This window comes from Boleophthalmus pectinirostris, unplaced genomic scaffold (assembly GCF_026225935.1).
Source record: "Boleophthalmus pectinirostris isolate CB_2022bp ecotype Guang Dong unplaced genomic scaffold, ASM2622593v1 HiC_scaffold_19, whole genome shotgun sequence".
Lineage (NCBI taxonomy): Eukaryota > Metazoa > Chordata > Actinopteri > Gobiiformes > Gobiidae > Boleophthalmus > Boleophthalmus pectinirostris.
The window spans coordinates 41,482,880-41,503,976 of NW_026571140.1; the positions used below are offsets into that span (position 1 = coordinate 41,482,880).

A 21,097-nucleotide genomic window follows, 5' to 3' on the forward strand; every position below is an offset into this window, starting at 1 on the left:
GGAGAAAAATACTTGATGTGCGTCCAGGACGTCCGTTACCCTGGAAACAAAGTGCCATTTCCTGGTCTTTTCCCGGAGAGATGGCAGACCAAACTGAGACTGAGAGAGACTTTAGTGTATGTATTACATAAACACATCAGAGGAGGTGATCGGCTGGGCAGCTGCACTCCTGGTTTAGTCCTGCTTTAAACCTGGTTAAATCCTGGTTTAGTCCTGGTTTAAAACCTGGTTAATTCCTGGTTCAGTCCTGGTTTAGTCCTGGACTACTGGGCTGTGGGACTAATGGGTTGACCCTGATTTATCACGGTTCCGGAATGTTAGTGCAGATTTCACTTTGATATAATTGTGGGTGTGGTTCTGTACTGTGCAGGACTCTGATGTGCAGGAGTTTCATTAGCAGGTCCACGCTGATTGTGTTGTGATAGCGCTCTGAAGGGGGAGTGACTTAACACAGGGAGCAAACGGAGGGGGGACTCAGAACATAAAAAATGAAAATGACACTTAAGTGAATATTAATATGTTGTAATCAGTGAATATAGCATTTTCAAAACAATAAAAGGTAACATGGTGATTAAATATGTGATACAGTGTTAGAGTCAATACCCCACCCTCTTAAAAGAACACCACTTTTGACCATGTTATAACATTGTTCTCTCATCAAAAACAAGCCTGGACTTATACTTCACTTATATTTTAATTCATGCTGGTTTCATTAATCCTCTGAGTCTCACCAAACTCTTTGAAATTCCCAGGATTGTGATGTCACAGGTAGAGACAGTTTTGATCATATCCCAACTAAACTCAATCGCCTTATCCAAACTCTAACTGTGTTTTTGCTTATAAATCAAAAGCCTTTAGTCCATAAAATAGCACAACTAAACAAGAAGAAAAACAAAACATGTTTGACAGGTTTTTTTTTTATGATCTGTTTAGCTAATTATGTAGATACTGTAGTGAATGTAAAAATAATACTGTTGCTATAGGATAAGCAGAAAACAGACTGGATTTTTCTGGAATTAGACCTGGGTGGACCAGTTCAGTGTGCTGCCTGAAGATCATTTCCTGTACCTGCATTTTTAGAATCAAATCCATGTCCAGAAATGTGTTTTTTGTGCCTTGCATGTCCATGTATTACATGTATTTGCTCTGCACTCAACACTAACGATACGCTCAGCTGCATCACATTTGCATTATTTAAATTATAAACTCCAGTGAAGTAAAAATGGAAATTGTATTGATACTCTGCAGAATGCTGGGGGTGTTCTACATGTATGTTTATGAATGGAGGATGGTGGCTTGGCACACATTGCCTGAAAACTCAAGAAAAAACACTAAATGGATTTAAAGGGGCTGTCACACCTTTACCATTTAGCCAGCGTATGACGAAGTATCAAAAATGTAGCATGTTATAGGTAAGTTTTGTGTATAAGTTGTGAGCACGCTGAAGCACGCTGACATACGTCGACATACGGCAAGGTCGTCAGAAATTTTTGGTCATGCTCAAAATTTCTGGACGCACAGTCATGGACAAAATTGTTGGTACCCCTGTGGCAAAAAAAGACACTGCTTTTGAATGGTTGTTCAACAGAATTATTTAAAACAACAAACTAACTGCCCTGGACAAAAATGATGGTACCTCTAGAAAAGATGGTAAATACTTAGACAATAGGGACAATAGGGTTTGGCGAAATGATAGAGACAACACTGAACATGGACCAGAGAAGGTGAAGAACCTCCAAACAAATGTGAAGTGGAAGGACGAGGTACATCAGTGTCAGATCCATCACTGTTTGAGCCAAAGTGGACTTCATGTGAGGACACCACTCCTGAGAGCAAATCATAAAAATGTGAGATTGGAATTTGTCACAATGCAGATTAACAAGCCACAAAGCTTCTGGTTGATTGTCTTTTCACTGTCCCTACGGAGGAGGTTTGGTTTTGTTCTGGGGCTGTTTTGCTGCATCTGCCACAGGGTGTCTTGAATCTTTGCAAGGTACAACAAAATCACAAAACTATCAATGTATTTTGGAATGAAATGTGTTGCCTAGTGTCAGAAAACTTGGTCTCGTTTGTAGGTCATTGGACTTCCAACAGGATAATGACCCAAAATACACAGATAAAAATACACAAGAATGGCTAAGAACAAAACATTGGACTGTTCTGGAGTGTTCTTCTGTGTGCCCATGTCTCAGTCCTACTGAACATCTGTTAAAAGAGCTGAAACATGCATTTGGAGAAGGAACCCTTCAAACCTGAGACAACTGAGAAATGTTTCAAAATACCTGTTGACCAGAGCAGAAGTCTCAATGACAGTTACAGAAATCGTTTGTTTGCAGAGTTATTGCAAAAGGTTGTGCAACAAAATATAAAGTTAAGGTGCATCTTTTTTGTCAAGGCCAGTTTCATTATTTTGTTTTTTGTAATGATTCTGTTGAACCACAGGTGAAAAACAATGTTTGATTTTTGTTGGACAGTTTTCAGTTTCATGTTTTTTGTGTGTGTTTATACATCCTGCATGCACGGCCAAAAGTTGTAAGTAAGTTATGCAATCGTTGACACAGGTTCACACACGTTAATTGTAAGTTACTCATAAGTCCAAATATGTTGAGATAGTGTCTAGTGTACCTATAATTGATGAGTAACGTGCTTTAAACTTGTGTGTAACTTGTATTGAACTTATCTCCAAAGCACACTGACATATCCAGACGTATTTGACATGTTCTGACGACCATAAACTTACTGAACGTGTTTCTAACTCGTAGCTGCCGTGTAATGGTGTATTGGCAGCGTGTAGAGAAGTCGGTTTATAAAAATGGGGAAAGCGTCAGTCCTCTTCCAGACTTCATGGTGAGCAGACCCCGTGGTACCACACGCTACACAGATCACCTGAGAGATGGAGGATCCAGCAAGATTGAGACGAGAATACAGACTGGCTGATTAGTTTCTAGTGCGATGTCTAGTGCAGTTATGAACCGTCGAGCAGCAGCCTTTTTATTGGCGACGACAAGTGAGCGTCTGCAGTATGCTGCCGTGCACTATGCATAAGTTAGACTGTTGTTGGGCATAAGTTGTGGACGACGACAACACGCTAAGCATTAGTTGGTATAAGTTACATTATATAAATTACCAAAACATTCTATATCAGTTACTATTTTGTTATTTATACATCTAACTCATTACAAATACACAAATAGTCTATGTATACTCCACAATTGAAAAAGAAAAAAAAAAAAAAAAACACTGGTAGCTCAGCATACGTCAGTGTTTTAGAGAAAATCTGGAATGTATCTGATACGCTGGCTAAATCGTCAAGGTGTGACAGGGCCATAAACAGCACATGTTCAGGAGCCTGTGAACACATGTTCATGGTCATATTAGGGTCCGGTCAAGCAGAAGTAAACAGCAAGCCCAAAAATTCAAGTTAATGCATCTGATATAAAAATGTATTGAACAGATACATATGTACTCTAGTTTGGTTCTAAAGTTCCATCCATTTTAAACAGACCATGTATGAAACATGGAACAAAAATTATTTCCCAAATTTCAAAGACCTGCAAATCATGTAAATAAATGGATGTATTTCATCATATCTTGTGTTATTCCATCTTTGAACTGCATTATTGCCCAAAAAGTGCTGCATATTTCATTCCCTCCGTTACTGACATGAGTTTTTACATTTTTTGTCATCAACATGAAAGAATCTCACAGGTTTAACTTGACCCTGTTGGAGTGTAACTCTTTCCTACATTCTGATACTTTACTTATTTCAATAGTCCCTCTAGTTTCTGAATAAGAGACATTTGAATGTCAAAAATCTGCCCGTTTCCCTCCGTTACCACTTGACCGGACCCAAATATTTATCACGTGACCATTTTCTTTGCAAGAATGAGAAATTGTCAGACTAAAAGACACGACTCAGGTGAATACAGGTTAGTGTGACCATATTTGCGTTTGTCAAAACCAGGACACGGTACGAGGGGAGGAGGTGGGGCCTCGTCATCGACATTGAGCGACTCTCACCTGGTAAAGCTTTTTCATGTTTTTCGTTGTCCTGGTGCTTTAAGGTCCCCGACACCACCACTGGACACCGAAACATATGTGCTGCTTTCTACACTGTGCACATGGACTCACACTTGTCTCAACCAGGATGGAAAGTGAGGAATTTGTTGTACAAGTCGTCGTTAAATGCGCATTTGTGTTTCGGCGTGTTGCAGACTGACCGACTGTTTGTGTCTCGCTCCTTCTGATGCACAGAGCTACGAGACGCTCAGTTTAATGGCCCAGCAAAAGGAAATGAAAACCCGGATATTTGCATCACTTAATGAAGAAAAAAAGAAAAACCCGGACGGCCAGGACAGGATGTGGAAAACTGACATGTAAGGGGAAAAAGGGACGTTCGGTCACCCTACACACAGCGACCCACATTCAGTTTGTTTTTTGTAACTTTATTTTTAAGAAGGTTTTAGGGCATACAAAGAATAATTAAGAAAATGCACAAATCAAAGAAGATTACATGTACAATCGTAACAGTCCCATCTTTTCCAGTGTTTCTCTCCCTTGTGTCGTTGTAGGCGGAGACTGAACGTCATGATTTCGTCATTGTTCTGATTTGTCTGATAATTTGTTTCAGAAGTCTCATGGTAGGTGCCTCCTTTTCCCAACCAAGATTTTGTTTACATTCAGTTTGTCGATTAAAAATGACCGTAATTGACGAAATTCTTAATGATCAGTTATTGGAGTATAAGGCTACGTTCAGACTGCAGGGCTTAACGCTCAATTCCGATTTTTTTGTGAAATCCGATGTTTTTTCGAGGTCGTTCACATTTCCAATTAAATGTGACTTGTATGTGACTCCAGTGTGAACATTAAACAACCCGAAAGTGTCCCACATGTGACACTGGAGACACGACGACGTCAACCGCAGCGAGCGTCTCTGTGTTTACAGAAGTTGTCCAAACATGGACGCAGCATCGAGCACCTGGAGATTTTAAAGTTCCTCTCGTACCGGAGCCAGAACATGAACAACTTACTTGTTTTAAAGGGATAGTTTGGATTTTTTGACATGAATCTGTATGGCATCCCCGTCAGCAGTGTCATGCAGCAACACTGACTTACCCCGAAAGCGTCCGGTGAGCCGAGATACTGACCATTTTCGGTGCTGACGAAAGTCGTCCGGCAAATTGTCTGGGGACTGTATAATAAAGTGTTCAAAAGAGTGATACATTTGCATCACAAAACCGAACAACTGCAGAAAGTGATGGATTCGTGCACGGCTGTCACCTGGCGGCAGCGCGCAGTGATACGAACGGAAAGAAAATAGTGCCAAGCGATAACGAGGTCTGACTTTTTAGGCCACGATGGTTTTGTGATGCAAATGTCTCACTCTTTTGAACACATTATTTTCATGTCCCCAGCGAACTTGCCGGACGTCTTTCGTCAGCACCAAAAACGGTCAGTATCTCGGTTCACCGGACGCTGTCGGGGGTAAGTCAGTGTTGATGCACGACACTGCTGACGGGGATGACACACAGATTTATGTGAAAAAATCCGAACTACCCCTTTAAGGAGGAGATTGAGAAGGAGAAGGACGAGGTTTTTGGTCGTGGTGTTTTGTGGTTCAGTCTGTTGAAAGGAACGTGTGGATGTGGAGACGGAGCCAAGAGTGGTGAGTGGTGATGTGCTTCACTTCAGTGACATGGAGTTCATTAACAATTTTCGCCTACTTCAGCTCAGAATAGTGACGTTTGTGGCTTGCTGATGATGTGTAGGTCGGATGAATGCACTTTGGCTGTTCAGACTGAAGTCGTATGTCAAAAGATCAGATATGTATTGATTTCAGGAGCACATATCCAAGTGTCCTGGGTCACATTTGAAAAAAATCGGATCTGTGTCGTTCAGACTGTCATTAAAAGATCAGATACAGGAACACGGGCCAAAAAATCGGATTTGGGTCACTTCAGGCTGCAGTCTGAACGCAGCCTAAGTCACAGGAAACACCCAAACCATTAAAAAAGTGCAACTTATAGGCGAGTTTCATTGTTGACAAAAGCGCGCGTTGCATGCTGGGAATTATTTTGGTCGGCGGCAAGAAACACTAATTCAACATGACGGACGGAGCGAGAAAGCACGTAAAGGGTATTGATCCCGGTTATTTATCCACTCTAACGGCAGAGGACCCAAGACCATTTGACCAGAAATTGGTCATAAGCATCGACGGACGACAAATCACCCTTTTCAACCCCGACAAAAGGTGAAACCAAACCAAATTTCTGGTCAGAATCGCCAACTACCTGGACAAATATTCACTTGGGCGATATCCACAATGACTTGGTGAAAACTCCTGGGCCATTCACAGCAGAAAAGATGAAAACCTCCAAGAGTCTCGATGTGTTGTTGAACTTGTTGGAGTCCACGGTTTGTTAGGATCTTCTACGTTTGCTCTGCGGATGTTTGAAAGTCGTTTAATTCACCGTTAGTGGTTCTTTTCACTCAGAATACGAAAAAGACATTTTCCTTCTTCCGTGCTTCTATTTGTGCATCCGATAATGCAGCAGGAATTTACCATTATCGGGGATAAATACGCGAGGTTACGCACTGTGTTTGACGCTACCGTGTTTCTTGCCTCCGACCAAAATATTTCCCAGCAGCAACGCGGGCTTTTAATAACAATGACGTCAGCTGAAACTCGCCTATAGTTTGAGAAATAATAATAATAATGACAATATTTAGTTGAATGTAAATAACTTGAACATTTGCGAGCTGCGAACTGTGACCACTGAAACCACGATTTTGGTTCAACTGAGATTAATTTTGCAGCCGTAATCCCAACAGTCTTATTACGACACTATAATTTCAAATTTTCGATTTCGATGTTGATACTGAGGAACAGACTCGATACTTGATACCAATTCCACCGATTACAATACTTAAAATCATTCGACAATGGGACGTTTTTAGTATCGATACCCGTCTAGTTTCGATCCTAGTTTTAGTATCGATTAGTATCTGAGTTTCCAATACTCCCACAACCCTGAATCTCAATATAACCAGCAGTGATTCCTTGTTTCTTGGATAAGTTCACGAACGCCCACATCCCACTCCCACATGTGAAACTACGGTCTTATATATAAAAACAAGAATTATTATCTGGTTTAAAAGATGTTACAGAACAGTAGTAATTATAAAAGTCTTCATGCAGGCAATTAGCATCTGCCGTCCCTTCATTAAAATCCAACTATCGAGTCTGGAACGGTTCAACTAAATCATCACCAACAGTTTAATGAACTCAAGTCCCACAGCCCGATAATTTACACAGAAACGAGGCCCGTAATTACACGATTTTCTGATTTACGAGCGAGTCACGTGAGGCATTTTAGATAATACAGGACCTTTCAAGAAGCTTGAGTTAAATATTAAAGCAGGAGTCAACACAACGATCATCCCAGTGAACGTTACTGGAAAAATATCAGTGCAAAATGACGCAATAATCATGTGACAATTGTCCGTGAGTCTGCGCAATTAATTGAATTTTGACTGTGATTTTGATTTGTGTCAAACGAACTCCAAACTCATATAATCGAGTTGAAACAATTTAAGCGTAACAAAGTTTATTTTGGGATATTTTTTTAGTGTATTTATTATCCAGTAATGCAACTAACTCGCTACTTAGTGACGCGTTACTGTAGTCTGAACTACTTTTTTCAGTCACGAGTCGTCTAACTAGGGATGGGCATGTTTAGTCGATTAATCGATAATTGATCATTAAGAATTTCATCAATTACATTCATGGTGGCACGGTGGCTGAGTTGGCTAGCACTCATGCCTCACAGCAAGAAGGTTCTGGTTTTGATCCCTGGGTCGCCCGGGCCTTTCTCTGTGGAGTTTGCATCTCCCCGTGTCTGGATGAGTTTTGAATTTGAATTTACTTGTTTGGAGGATAAGCCCCTTGAGATGTCTCGCCATCTTGTTTTTGAGGGGTTTCCTCCGGTTTCCCCCATCAACCCAAAACCTGCTCCAGGTCCATAAACAGTTGATGGTCAAGATTAGTTAAAAACAATCAATTCAATCATTGTGTCCTTAGGCAAGACACTTCACCTAGTTGCCTAGTATGAAAGTGGTGTGTGTGTGAGTGATGGTGGTGGTCGGAGGGACCGATGGCACCGATTGGCATGGCAGCCGCGCCTCTGTCAGTGTGCCCCAGGGCAGCTGTGGCTACAACAGTAGTTTACCATCACCAGGAGTGAATGAATAATGCTGAATAACACTCTGTAAAGCGTCTTTGGGGACAGAAAATGTCTGTGAAAAGTTCTATATAAATAAAGACTTACTTAATTACTTACTATTTTTAATCGACAAACTGAATGTAGGTTTTTGTGTGTAGCATAAGGCGATCAAACATCCGTGTCCGGGGACAAATGAGGGTCCATGCATGTAGCTCTCTGCACTCAGAAGGAGTGAGACACAAACATTCGGTCAGTCTGCAACACGCTAAAGCGCAAATGTGTATTTAACGATGATTTGTACAAGAAATTCCACACTTTCCGTTGCGTTCGGGACAAGTGTGAGTCCATGTGCACAGTGTATAAAGCAGCACATATGTTTCTGTGTCCAGTGGGAAAAAGTTTTACCAGGTGAGAGTCGCTCAATGTGGATGACGATGTGGCTCTAGAGTCGTTACGGTTTATATGTCGTAAAGTTGAATTTATTGATGCAGATTAGTGCAGATAGTCATAATAATGATGATCATTTTAATATAAAAACGTTAATGATTAATCAAAAATAGATCGTTAATTCTCCCGATGATCAATTAAGAAAATTTAATCAAATGCCCATCCCCAAGTCTAACACAGAGCTATTTCCAAACCAGTCGTCAGATTTAAGTGACTTTATCTAACACACTGTGCGCTACTATTTTTGCGTTTCGGGGCGATGTAGGTTATTGATTTATTTTTTTGGCTGCCTTACTGTATATTTGAGCTAAAAAAAAAAAAAAAACACCTGTAACTGAATAAATGTAAAGTAGAGCTGTTTAATGTCACACTGTGGAACATTCCAATGACATCTCCATAGAAACTAGAACCGAAAAGCTACACGGTGCACCTTTAACAGCACAAATCAGATCACCTGTTGTAATTCCAAATAAATTAACTCTTTCTGGTCAGATTGTGTTAAAATAAAGGTCAGATCAAAGTCTAAAAAGCCTCAGACAGAGCAGTGCCCACAGTTAGCGGTGAATTTTGAAGTCTTTATCTGCAAAGTACCAATACTCCAGCTGAATAATCATCTGAAATCTAATCATGTCATTCTCGGTGGGACAGTTTTGTCTTTGGCCGGTGTAACAGTCGCTCTGTTGTTTCCTCTTCGTCTCCACATTAAAGTCCGAGTCTGGTCTTCGTCAGATTCGGCCGTAATCTGCCCCAGGATTAGAACGATCCCGCCGACTTTCATCTGGACTCAACAAACAAGGCTCGAAAAAAAAAAAACGAGAGTTACTGATTAAACTGAGGACGTCCGTGTTGTTTTTCCTTTTTCTCTAAATTAAGACGATGTTTTAAAAGGTGCACTGTGTAACGTTTATAGTCTCCATGGGAATGTTACTGCTTTAGGACTAAACCAGGTCTAAACAAGGACTAAACAAGGTCTAAACAAGGACTAAACCAGGTCTAAACAAGGACTAAACCAGGTCTAAACAAGGACTAAACCAGGTCTAAACCAGGACTAAACAGGTCTAAACCAAGGACTAAACAGGTCTAAACAAACCAGGACTAAACAGGACTAAACAAGGTCTAAACAAGGACTAAACACTAAGGACTAAACAAGGACTAAACAAGGACTAAACAAGGACTAAACAAGGACTAAACCAGGTCTAAACAAGGACTAAACCAGGTCTAAACAAGGACTAAACAGGGTCTAAACAAGGACTAAACCAGGTCTAAACAAGGACTAAACCAGGTCTAAAACAAGGACTAAACCAGGTCTAAAACAAGGACTAAACCAGGTCTAAACAAGGACTAAACCAGGTCTAAAACAAGGACTAAACCAGGTCTAAACAAGGACTAAACCAGGTCTAAACAAGGACTAAACCAGGTCTAAAACAAGGACTAAACCAGGTCTAAACAAGGACTAAACCAGGTCTAAACAAGGACTAAACCAGGACTAAACCAGGTCTAAACAAGGTCTAAACAAGGTCTAAACAAGGACTAAACAAGGACTAAACAAGGTCTAAACAAGGACTAAACAAGGACTAAACCAGGTCTAAAGAAGGTCTAAACAAGGACTAAACAAGGACTAAACAAGGACTAAACCAGGTCTAAACAAGGTCTAAACAAGGACTAAACCAGGTCTAAACAAGGACTAAACCAGGTCTAAACAAGGACTAAACCGGGTCTAAACAAGGACTAAACCAGGACTAAACAAGGACTAAACCAGATCTAAACCAGGACTAAACCAGATCTAAACAAGGACTAAACCGGGTCTAAACAAGGACTAAACCAGGACTAAACAAGGACTAAACCGGGTCTAAAACAAGGACTAAAGCAGGTCTTAACAAGGACTAAACCAGGACTAAACTGAGTCTAAACAAGGACTAAACCAGGACTAAACTGAGTCTAAACAAAGGACTAAACCGGGTCTAAACAAGGACTAAACCAGGACTAAAACAGGTCTAAACAAGGACTAAACCAGGACTAAAACAGGTCTAAACAAGGTCTAAACAACATTCTAGGCAACGTGATATAAACTCTGAAGCGATAAGCAGGTAGCGTTCCCTTAAGCAGGAAAAGTTACGCAGTGAACCTTTAACCGTGACTTTAATCCCATTAGAACATCAGTCCTGCTGCCAGAAAACCTCAGCGTCATTTCTGACTCACCTCAACTTCAACCTTCACATCAAAAAGTCGCCCAATCCTGTTTACTCCACCTCCTCCGCACAATTAACTAAATCAAAACTATCCTCTCGTCTTCTCCCGTTCTCCCATATTTGTGTGGATCTCTGTATTCAGGCCAAACTGGAGGGTCTTACTGGAACTGGGCGGTTTTTGAAATGACTGAAATGGTTTAGAAATGTCCAAGCGCGGCCACAGTCGGTCCTGACTCCAGTGTCAACGGAAAATAAAAAGCCTGCGAGCCAAATCCAAGGAGACTAAAGACGCAAACAAACGAAGCGGCCTGAACATTTTACCAACAACTGGAGCGTATTTTGGGAAACAAGCCCAGAGTTTAGGCGTTTGTGACGTCGTCGTGTCCTCACACTTTTGGGGCATTTAACTCTTTCCCCCATGAAGACGACATTTGACGACCCCCTTGTTTCCTTAAAGGTTGTATGGAGGATTTTATTTTTTTTTTTTGTTTCAAATTGTCAATGATAGATTATAGATGCAGTAGCCTTGTAATTATGATGACCAAAAAAAAGAGAATAAAAATTCATCAACTCTGGACGTGGTGGGGCTAAAACATTTGCCAATAGATAACGACACTGCCTCGTTATCTGTGAGCTGACAGGCTGTCAATCAAACTCCCTACGTTTCTAGTGTAACTGACTTGCCTGCGCCGCCGGTACGTGGTTTACGTACGACTGTCACGCAGTCCACAGACGCAAGACGCACAGACGCTGTTTACTCCACCAACGCAACAGTTCTTAGCGGCTTTTTTTGACCTATATCTTCCTCGCAGTTCGCACAAAGTTTGTTGCGATGGCGACAAGAATCCAGGAGCAGTTCGCCGCAAAAGAAAGTCCGTTTTTGAGGTCGCTGAAAGAAGAAGACAAGGGGAAAAGCAGCGAAGCCAAACTAAGGTGATTCTTGAAGATTCATTCCAGCGATGGCGCGACTGAAGCAGACGAAGGGTCTAAAGACTGAACACTGGTCCACAAATTACTCCTGGACAGGAAACTTCTGCTTATTATGAAAACGTACTTTATTTCCAAGAGTTAGACAAACGTTTTTCAGGACACGAAAGCGATATCCTATGTCTGAAAACGTAATTTTCAAGGCAAAGAAAGAGTCCACTTGCTGCTGCGTGTTGTAGCTAGTTCATTCACACTGAATCTCCGCAACACTCTTCTCTGCACCCTTTCCTGCTCCTGTCCCCGCTGCCCGATCCACTCTTCCCCCTGCTCCTCACTTCTCCGGGCTCGGAATCTCCGCGCACCGCTCCCCTCCCCTCTCTCTCTCTCCTCTCTCCCTCTCTCCTCTCTCCTCCTCCTCTCCTCTCTCCTCTCTCCCTGCTCCGCTCTTCTCTCTGCTCCTCACTTCTCGTCCGCGAACGAAATGTCCGCACACCCGCTCCCCCCGCTCCTCACTTCTCCGTCTTGTCTAACCAACACTGTAGTTAGTTGTTTACAAGTCATGTGCAGCGGCTGTAAACAAACCTGTTTCTGGCGTAAGGAGGAGGCGGGAGGAGGTGTTTCTACGTAGGAGCTGTAGGGGAGGGGGGGGGGTTTCACGCATGCGCAACATTTGAAAAAGGACAAACAGTCGCTGGATTTCTCGTTCCTTGGAAAATCCTCTATACAACCTTTAATGACGTGTTTTGTCTCCTCCGCTGTTTCACTAAAGACGTGATTTGACGACCATTAGAAACGACTCGGTTTTTCACATTTAAACAGAGACTGCGACAGGTCGGGGCCACTACAACCCACACTAGACTGACCAATAGGATTCAAGGATATGTTTTCGCCGATTTTTTCCGAAGTTAATCGAAGTAGTGACGATTGTAGCTTCCGGAAAAAACACAACACGAAACACGAGCAATGGAAAGATCGCAGCGCACGGTTTTAGAAATAATGAGGAGCGGACGTATTTTATGGATAAGTTTAGAGAAAGTGACTTTTATAGATTTCAAAGTGATGATGAAGTTGATTATAAAGTGGAAAACAGCGACAGCGACGGACTTTCAGAGAATGAAACTTACGAAGGTGAGAATGTCACTGATGCGTCTGTGTGGAGTCCTGCGATATCCAAACAAACTATCTGAGCTTTATACTCGATTATGAACCAAAATTGCCCCGAAATCTGGATGTTTCTCAGGCCAGTCCTTTGAAATATTTCAGTCTTTTTTTCCAAGATGCGATTTATGACAGAATCACTACAGAAACAAACACTGATGCGAAGCTCTGCACACGAGAAAGTGACCAAGATGACAAATACTGGACAAACACTGACGGGGAAGAGTTTTATTATTATATTATTATATTATAATAAGATAAATTTGTTGAATAAGTTAAATGGAAAAAATGAATTAGGTGCACACAGGTGAACAACAGGTAAAAACAGGTGAACACTTGGCTTTACTGTATCTGGTGAAATGAAATCTGTTTAAATACTTTGGCAAATACATTTTACATTTTTTTATGAATATACTTCTCAGAACTATGAATGTAGTTTTTTTGTTTTCGATTTTGCACCTGACCAGGTAAACTCTCATTTTCAGTGAGCTGTTATACACCTGTAAATGAGTTGAATCACATTTAAACATCCAGAAATGAAGAGTTCAGAGTCTGAGGTTTGCAGAGATACAAATATGTCTGTGTTACGATTGAGTTCATGAGTGTGAAAATCCTTTATAATCACTCGTGGAAGTCTGTTTTCTTTTATTCAGTTATGCTCTAAGGCAGGCATGTCCAAACTATGGCCCGGGGGCCAAATGCGGCCCTCAGACAAGTTTTTCTTGGCCCTCAGACTTCCAGGTGAATTGGCCCAAATTACCTTGCATCAGTTGAAAAAATTATTTTTACTGCAAGTTTTTTGAAAATCTACCTTGATAAAGCAAATATTTAATATTTAGTGTGTGGTTTTGAGGATCTTAGCATGAATAAAGACTGATGGTTCATTCTAATGTATTAAACATGCACACATTTCAATGATTCCCTGTACTGAGCCCTACAATCGGCCCTCTGCTTCATCTGTGTTTAACTATGTGGCCCTTGATGAAAAAGGTTTGGACACCCCTGCTCTAAGGGCAGCCCTGGTCATATATGTATGGGAAAGAGTTAAAGTTCACACTGCAGATCACATACAAGTCACATTTTACTGGAAATGTGAACGACCTCGCAGAAAAATCCGAATTGAGCATTAAGCCGTGAAGTCTGAACGTAGACTTAGATCCTCAGGTCCCTGTGGCTGATCCAGGCTCTGGACGAAAGTGATGGAACCTTTTCAGTCCAGGAGCCTCAGCTTTGGACCGACCTGCCTGAGGAGAAACAACTCACACCATCCGTATCAACTTTTAAATCACTTCTTAAACATTTTCCTTTAACTTAAATATTTTTTCCATGGGGCCACATGAGAAACAGAAAATATTGTGGAGGACCGAACCAAAATGTTTAACTCAATTCTGCGTAATATTAGTTGTATTTCTTTATAAAAAGCAGTAAATATTAGGGATGTAACAATAATCGAAATATCGTGATATCATATCGTCAAAGTTCTCACAATAATATCGTGGGCTGTCACAATACATCAAATCACAAGTTTCTTTGCTTAAATTCATTGTTTTGGTGCAGCAACAGCTAAAAAATAGTGAGAACTACATAGACCATGATCCTTTGCTCCGTTTCAGTCCAAGCTACAGGCTGAAATAATGAAGTTATGAAGCACTTTGAAATCGCAATTTTTGGGGGATTTTTGGATGACGAGAGGAAAGAGACATACTCACAATTTAGTATTATTATTATTTTTGGAGTTTATGTTATGACTAAGCAATGAAAAAGTGAGACTCCTGAACAAAAAATGTCATTTAAAAACACGTCTAAAATAAAAGCAATGCAGCTTTAGTCCGTGCATGAGGTAAAATTATTTTTAAAAAAAATTGTAATTCCCCATAAACTGGTTTAACTGCTTTTAGCTTGACTTATTTATTTTTATTAAACTGTATTCATAGTTTGATCCTATTTTTAATTATTACTTTAACTGATTTGCCTCTTTGTGTTTTTATTCACTTTCTATTCGCTGTTGTTTGTTTTCGTACCTTTTTTTTGTTTTTAAAAAGTGCTTTATAAATAAATTTTAATAAATATATATATTTGGTGTTTTGGAGTTTTGCCAGATCTAAACCAGGACTAAACTGGGACTAAATGCATTCTTGGATTAAAAGGATTAAATGGGGATTAAACCAGGACCAAACGAAGACTAAAGTGGGTCTTAAAAACATGACTGAACCAGGACTGAACCAGGACTGAACCAGGACTGAACCAGGACTGAACCAGGATAAACCAAGAGTCCAACAACATAACCAGGACTGAAGCAGGACTAAAACGGGTTTAAACAAGGTCTAAACAAGGTCTAAAGCAAGTGTAAATTGGGACTAAACCAGGACTAAACCAAATCAGAACAAGGACTAAAGCAGGTCTAAAGAGGGAGGTCTAAACCAGGACTAAAGCGGATCTAAACAAGGACTAAAGTAGGTCTAAATCAGAACTAAACCGGGTCTAAACAAGGACTAAACCGGGTCTAAACAAAGGACTAAACCGGGTCTAAACAAGAGACTAAACCGGGTCTAAACAAGGACTAAACCGGGTCTAAACAAGGACTAAACCGGGTCTAAACAAGGACTAAACCGGGTCTAAACAAGGACTAAATCAGGTCTAAACAAGGACTAAATCAGGTCTAAACCAGGACTAAACAAGGACTAAAGTAGGTCTAAACAAAGACTAAACCAGGTCTAAACAAGGAACTAAACCAGGTCTAAACAAGGACTAAATCAGGTCTAAACAAGGACTAAATCAGGTCTAAACAAGGACTAAATCAGGTCTAAACAAGGACTAAATCGGGTCTAAACCAAGACTAAACCGGGTCTAAACCAGGACTAAACCGGGTCTAAACCAGGACTAAATAAGAACTAAACCAGGTGTAAATCAGAATTAAATCAGGATTAAACCAGATATAATCAAGAACTGTTCGCTGTTGTTCACTTTTGTACCATTTTTTTGTTTTTTTTAAAAAGTGCTTTACAAATAAATCTAAATAAATATATATATATTCGGTGATGATGCTGCATTCAGGAGCCCGGAGTCGACTTCACAGAAAAACAGAAGAAATAAGAAAAGCCGCAGTTATTAATAATTTACCTTGTGTACACAGAACGAGATACAGAACCTACAGACGAGCGTTTGACCCGGTGATGCCGTTCGGGACGTTTTTATTTTGGTAAACACGACTTCCACGGAAAAATATGACCTCCACATGAACTAGAGGAATGAACTCGATTCTTAAAAACGATTTTGATAACACGATGAAAATAAAATTGAATTAAACGTGGCTTTTGACAAATACGACGTTCTGCAAATGTGAGGTTAAAAAGTCGGATTTAGGGATTTGGAATTGGAGTTTTGCCAGATCTAAACCAGGACTAAACCGGGACTAAATGCATTCTTGGATTAAAAGGATTAAATGAGGATTAAACCAGGACCAAACGAAGTCTAAAGTGGGTCTTAAAAGCCTGACTGAACCAGGACCGAACCAGGACTGAACCAGGACTGGACCAGGACTGGACCAGGACTGAACCAGGACTGGACCAGGACAGGACTGGACCAGGACCAGGACTGGACCAGGACTGAACCAGGACTGAACCATGTCTGAACCATATCTATAAACCAAGACTGAACCAGGTCTATAAACCAGGACTCCAACATCATAACCAGGTCTAAAGCAGGACTAAAACCAGATCTAAAGTAGATTTAAAGCAGATCTAAAGAAGGTCTAAACAAGGACTAAAGCAAGTCTAAATCAGGACTAAACCAGGTATAGACAAGGACTAAACAAAGACTAAACCAGGTCTAAACAAGGTCTAAAGCAAGTGTAAATCGAGACTAAACCAGGACTAAACCAAATCTGAACAAGGATTAAACCGGGTCTAAAGAAGGACTAAAACAGGTCTAAACCAGGTCTAAACAAAGACTAAACCAGGTTTAAAGCAACTCTAAAGAGGGACTAAAGTGGGTCAAAACCAGGACTAAAGCAGGTATAAAGCAGGTCTAAATCAGGACTGAACCAGATCTCAACAAGGACCAAAGCAGGTCTAAACGTGAACTAAACCAGATGTATATCGGGACTAAACCAGGTCTAAACACAGCGCCTAAAGCAGGTCTAAACAGGAACTAAACCAAGGTCTAAATAATAAATAAGCCAGGTGTAAATCAGGACTAAACCAGACTTAAACAAGGACTGACACAGGTCTAAAGCAGGTCTGAATCAGGACTGAACCAGGTCTAAACAAGGACTAAACCGGGTCTAAACAAGGACTAAACGGGGTCTAAACAAGGACTACAGCAGGTCTAAACCAGGTCTAAAGAGGGACTAATTAGAGTCTAACCCAGGACTAAACCAGATCTTAACCAGGGCCAAACCGGGTCTAAACAAGAACAAAACCAGGTGTAATTTGAGACTAAGCCAGGTCTAAACAAGGATTAAAGCAGGTCTAAACCAGGTCTAAAAAGGGATTAAACTAGGACTAGCGCAGGTCTAAAGCAGGACTAAACAAGGATTAAAACAAGGACTACAGCAGGTCTAAATAAGAACTAAAGCAGGTGTAAATCGGGACTAAACCAAATCTAAAAACATGTCTAAAGCAGGTCTAAATCGGGACTAAAGCAGATCTGAACAAGGACCAAACCGGGTCTAAACAAGGACTACAGCAGGTCTAAACTAAGGGTCTGAATCAGGACTGAAAAATCAAACCAGATCAAACAAGGACCAGGTCTAAACAAGAACTAAACCAGATCTAAAGCAGATCTAAACAAGGACTAAACAAGGACTGAACCAGGTCTAAACAAGGACTACAGCAGGTCTAAATAAGAACTAAACCAAATCTAAAAACACGTCTAAAGCGAGCCTAAAGAGAGACTAAAGCAGGTCTAAACTGGGACTAAAGCAGATCTGAACAAGGACCAAACCGGGTCTAAACAAGGACTACAGCAGGTCTAAACAAGAACAAAACCAGGTGTAAGTCTGCACTGAACCAGGTCTAAACAAGGTCTAAAGAGGGACTAAAGCAGGTCTGAATCAGGTCTAAAGCAGGTCTAAACAAGGACTAAAGCAGGACTAAAGCAGGTGCAAATTGGGACTAAATCAAATCTAAAAACAAGTCTAAAGCAGGTCTAAAGAGAGACTAAAGCAGGTCTAAATCGGGACTGAACCAGGTCTAAACGAGATCTAAATAACGACTAAAGCAGGTCTGTACAAGGACCAAACCGGGTCTAAAACAAGGTCTAAAGCAGGTCTAAAGAGGGACAAAAGCAGGTCTAAACAAGGACTAAAGCAGGTCTGAATCAGGTCTAAAGCAGAACTACAGCAGGTCTAAAGAAGGACTAAAGCAGGTCTAAACAAGGACTAAAGCAGGTCTGAATCAGATCTAAAGCAGAACTACAGCAGGTCTAAAGCAGGTCTGAATCAGGTCTAAAGCAGATCTGAACAAGGACCAAACCGGGTCTAAACAAGGACTACAGCAGGTCTAAACAAGAACAAAACCAGGTGTAAGTCTGCACTGAACCAGGTCTAAACAAGGTCTAAAGAGGGACTAAAGCAGGTCTGAATCAGGTCTAAAGCAGGTCTAAACAAGGACTAAAGCAGGTCTAAAGCAGGTGCAAATTGGGACTAAATCAAATCTAAAAACAAGTCTAAAGCAGGTCTAAAGAGAGACTAAAGCAGGTCTAAATCGGGACTGAACCAGGTCTAAACGAGATCTAAATAACGACTAAAGCAGGTCTGTACAAGGACCAAACCGGGTCTAAAACAAGGTCTAAAGCAGGTCTAAAGAGGGACAAAAGCAGGTCTAAACAAGGACTAAAGCAGGTCTAAATCAGGTCTAAAGCAGAACTACAGCAGGTCTAAAGAAGGACTAAAGCAGGTCTGAATCAGATCTAAAGCAGAACTACAGCAGGTCTAAAGCAGGTCTGAATCAGGTCTAAAGCAGATCTGAACAGGACAGGTCTAAACAAGGACTAAAGGTCTAAACAAGAAAGTCACAGGTCTAGGTCTAAAGCAAAAGTCTAAACAGTCTAAACAAGGACTAAAGCAGGTCTGAATCAGGGCAGAACTACAGCAGGTCTAAAGTCTGGTCAGGTCTAAACAAGCAGACTCAGCAGGTCTAAAGCAGGTCTGAATCAGGTCTAAAGCAACTAAAGCAGGAACAAGGACCAAACCGGGTCTAAACAAGGACTACAGCAGGTCTAAACAAGAACAAAACCAGGTGTAAGTCTGCACTGAACCAGGTCTAAACAAGGTCTAAAGCAGGTCTAAACAAGGACTAAAGCAGGTCTAAATCGGGACTGAACCAGGTCTAAACGAGATCTAAATAACGACTAAAGCAGGTCTGTACAAGGACCAAACCGGGTCTAAAACAAGGTCTAAAGAAGGACTAAAGCAGGTCTAAAGAAGGACTAAAGCAGGTCTGAATCAGGTCTAAAGCAGGTCTAAACAAGGACTAAAGCAGGTCTAAACAAGGACTAAAGCAGAACTACAGCAGGTCTACAGCAGGTCTGAATCAGGATTAAAGCAGGTCTAAATCAGGACTGAACCAGGTCTAAATCAGGACTACAAAAGGACTGACCTATGACTACACCGCGGCGGCATTAAATCTTTCCAGCGCTCGCGTCCACAGCCACGAAAGTCCCCGAAAACAGCACCGACACAAACCCGCTCCAAGTCACTCCGAAACACGTCCACAGTCCACGCACGCACGCACGCACGCACGCACAGCTGGAGCGCCGCTGCACGAGCACGCACGAGCACGCACGCACGCACGCACATCCGCCACGCTTCACGGTCCAAACATCCATCACTCCTCACCTGGATCACGAACGGCACCGGAGATTCACGAAGACAGCGGCATCCGAGGAAAATCCGAGCGCCAAAAAAAAACAAACCTCCGAGCAAAACGTCGGATAGTCCCAGATGCGCGAGGACGGAGCGCGGGGCAAATCCAGCGGGGCGCGTGCCGACGTGAGGCCGGCGGAAGGAGGTCAAATCCGGGTAAACGCGCGGAGACGGCGGCGGCGGCGGTGGAGGAGCGGAGGTCTGCGTGCCTCTGTGCGTCTCCGAGGCTCGTCCGCGGACTGAACGCTGCACCGGAGAAGCACCGCCCCGCTCAGAGGTGCAGCCAATAGAAAAGCAGCGCTCCTCTCTCTCTCCCGCACGCGCACTGTAACCGCTCTGTTACGACACCACGTCAAACGTTACAGTAACACCGCGTTTTTTACGTTTTTAAAAAAATATATATATATATATTTTGTGTAGAAAAAGTTTGAAAAAAAAAAAGGTTAAATTATTTGAATGCATGTTTTGAGAGGAGTTTGACTTTTAAAAGTTTATTTTGGTTTATTTATTTATTTGAATCGGACAAAATCTGTTTTGACACGATGAGAAATGTAACACTTTTTTTTTTTTTTTTTTTTAGTTTTTTATGTGGAGTGAGTTTTAAAAAGACGTATCCTTGGACTTTCTGAACACATTTTTTTTTATGTTTTAAAAAATATATATATTTTTTGTGTGTAGTGTGTGTTTCTAAAAAGGATAAATGATTTGAATAAATGTTTTGAGTTGAGTTTGACTTTTAAAAACGTAGTTTAGTTTATTTCTTTGTTTGTATCAGACAAAATCTGTTATATCATGTTGTGAAATTTTACAGTAATATGCTATTTATGTTTAGCTTTTTTTTTGTTTTTAAAAGGGTGTTTTTTATGTGAAGTGAGTTTTCAAAAGAAGCAGCCTTGGACTTTCTGAATATGATAAATGATTCTAATCCATATTTTGAGTACTTAGTTTATTTATTTATTTGAATCGGACAAAATCTGTTATGACACAAAGTGAAATCACTACTAGTAGCATGTCTTTTAATTTTGTATTTATTTATTGAATTTACCTTTTTATAAAAAATATATATATATTTTGTGTGTAGAGTGAGTTTCAAAAAGATGTAGCTTTGGACGTTCTGAATTTGATGAATGATGTAAATACATGTTTTGAGTTAAGTTTGACTTTTAAAAACATATTTATTTGAATCGGAAAAAATCTGTTACGACACAAGGTGAAATCGTTACAGTAAATAGTTTCTGCTCTTTTTAACTGTCACAAGAAACTGAAACTGAATAAATATAAAAGTCACG

General features: G+C 40.9%; 1 protein-coding gene across 1 annotated transcript in view; it reads right to left on the reverse strand.

Moving 5' to 3' along the window:
• Nucleotides 1-19,980, reverse strand: part of large2 (LARGE xylosyl- and glucuronyltransferase 2) — a 303,419-nt gene extending 283,439 nt beyond the window's left edge. The window contains exon 1 of the mRNA XM_055154616.1: nt 19,782-19,980. The gene's annotated coding sequence lies outside the window, so the exon portion shown is untranslated. The remainder of the gene's footprint in view (nt 1-19,781) is intronic.
• Nucleotides 19,981-21,097: the final 1,117 nt, after the last annotated feature.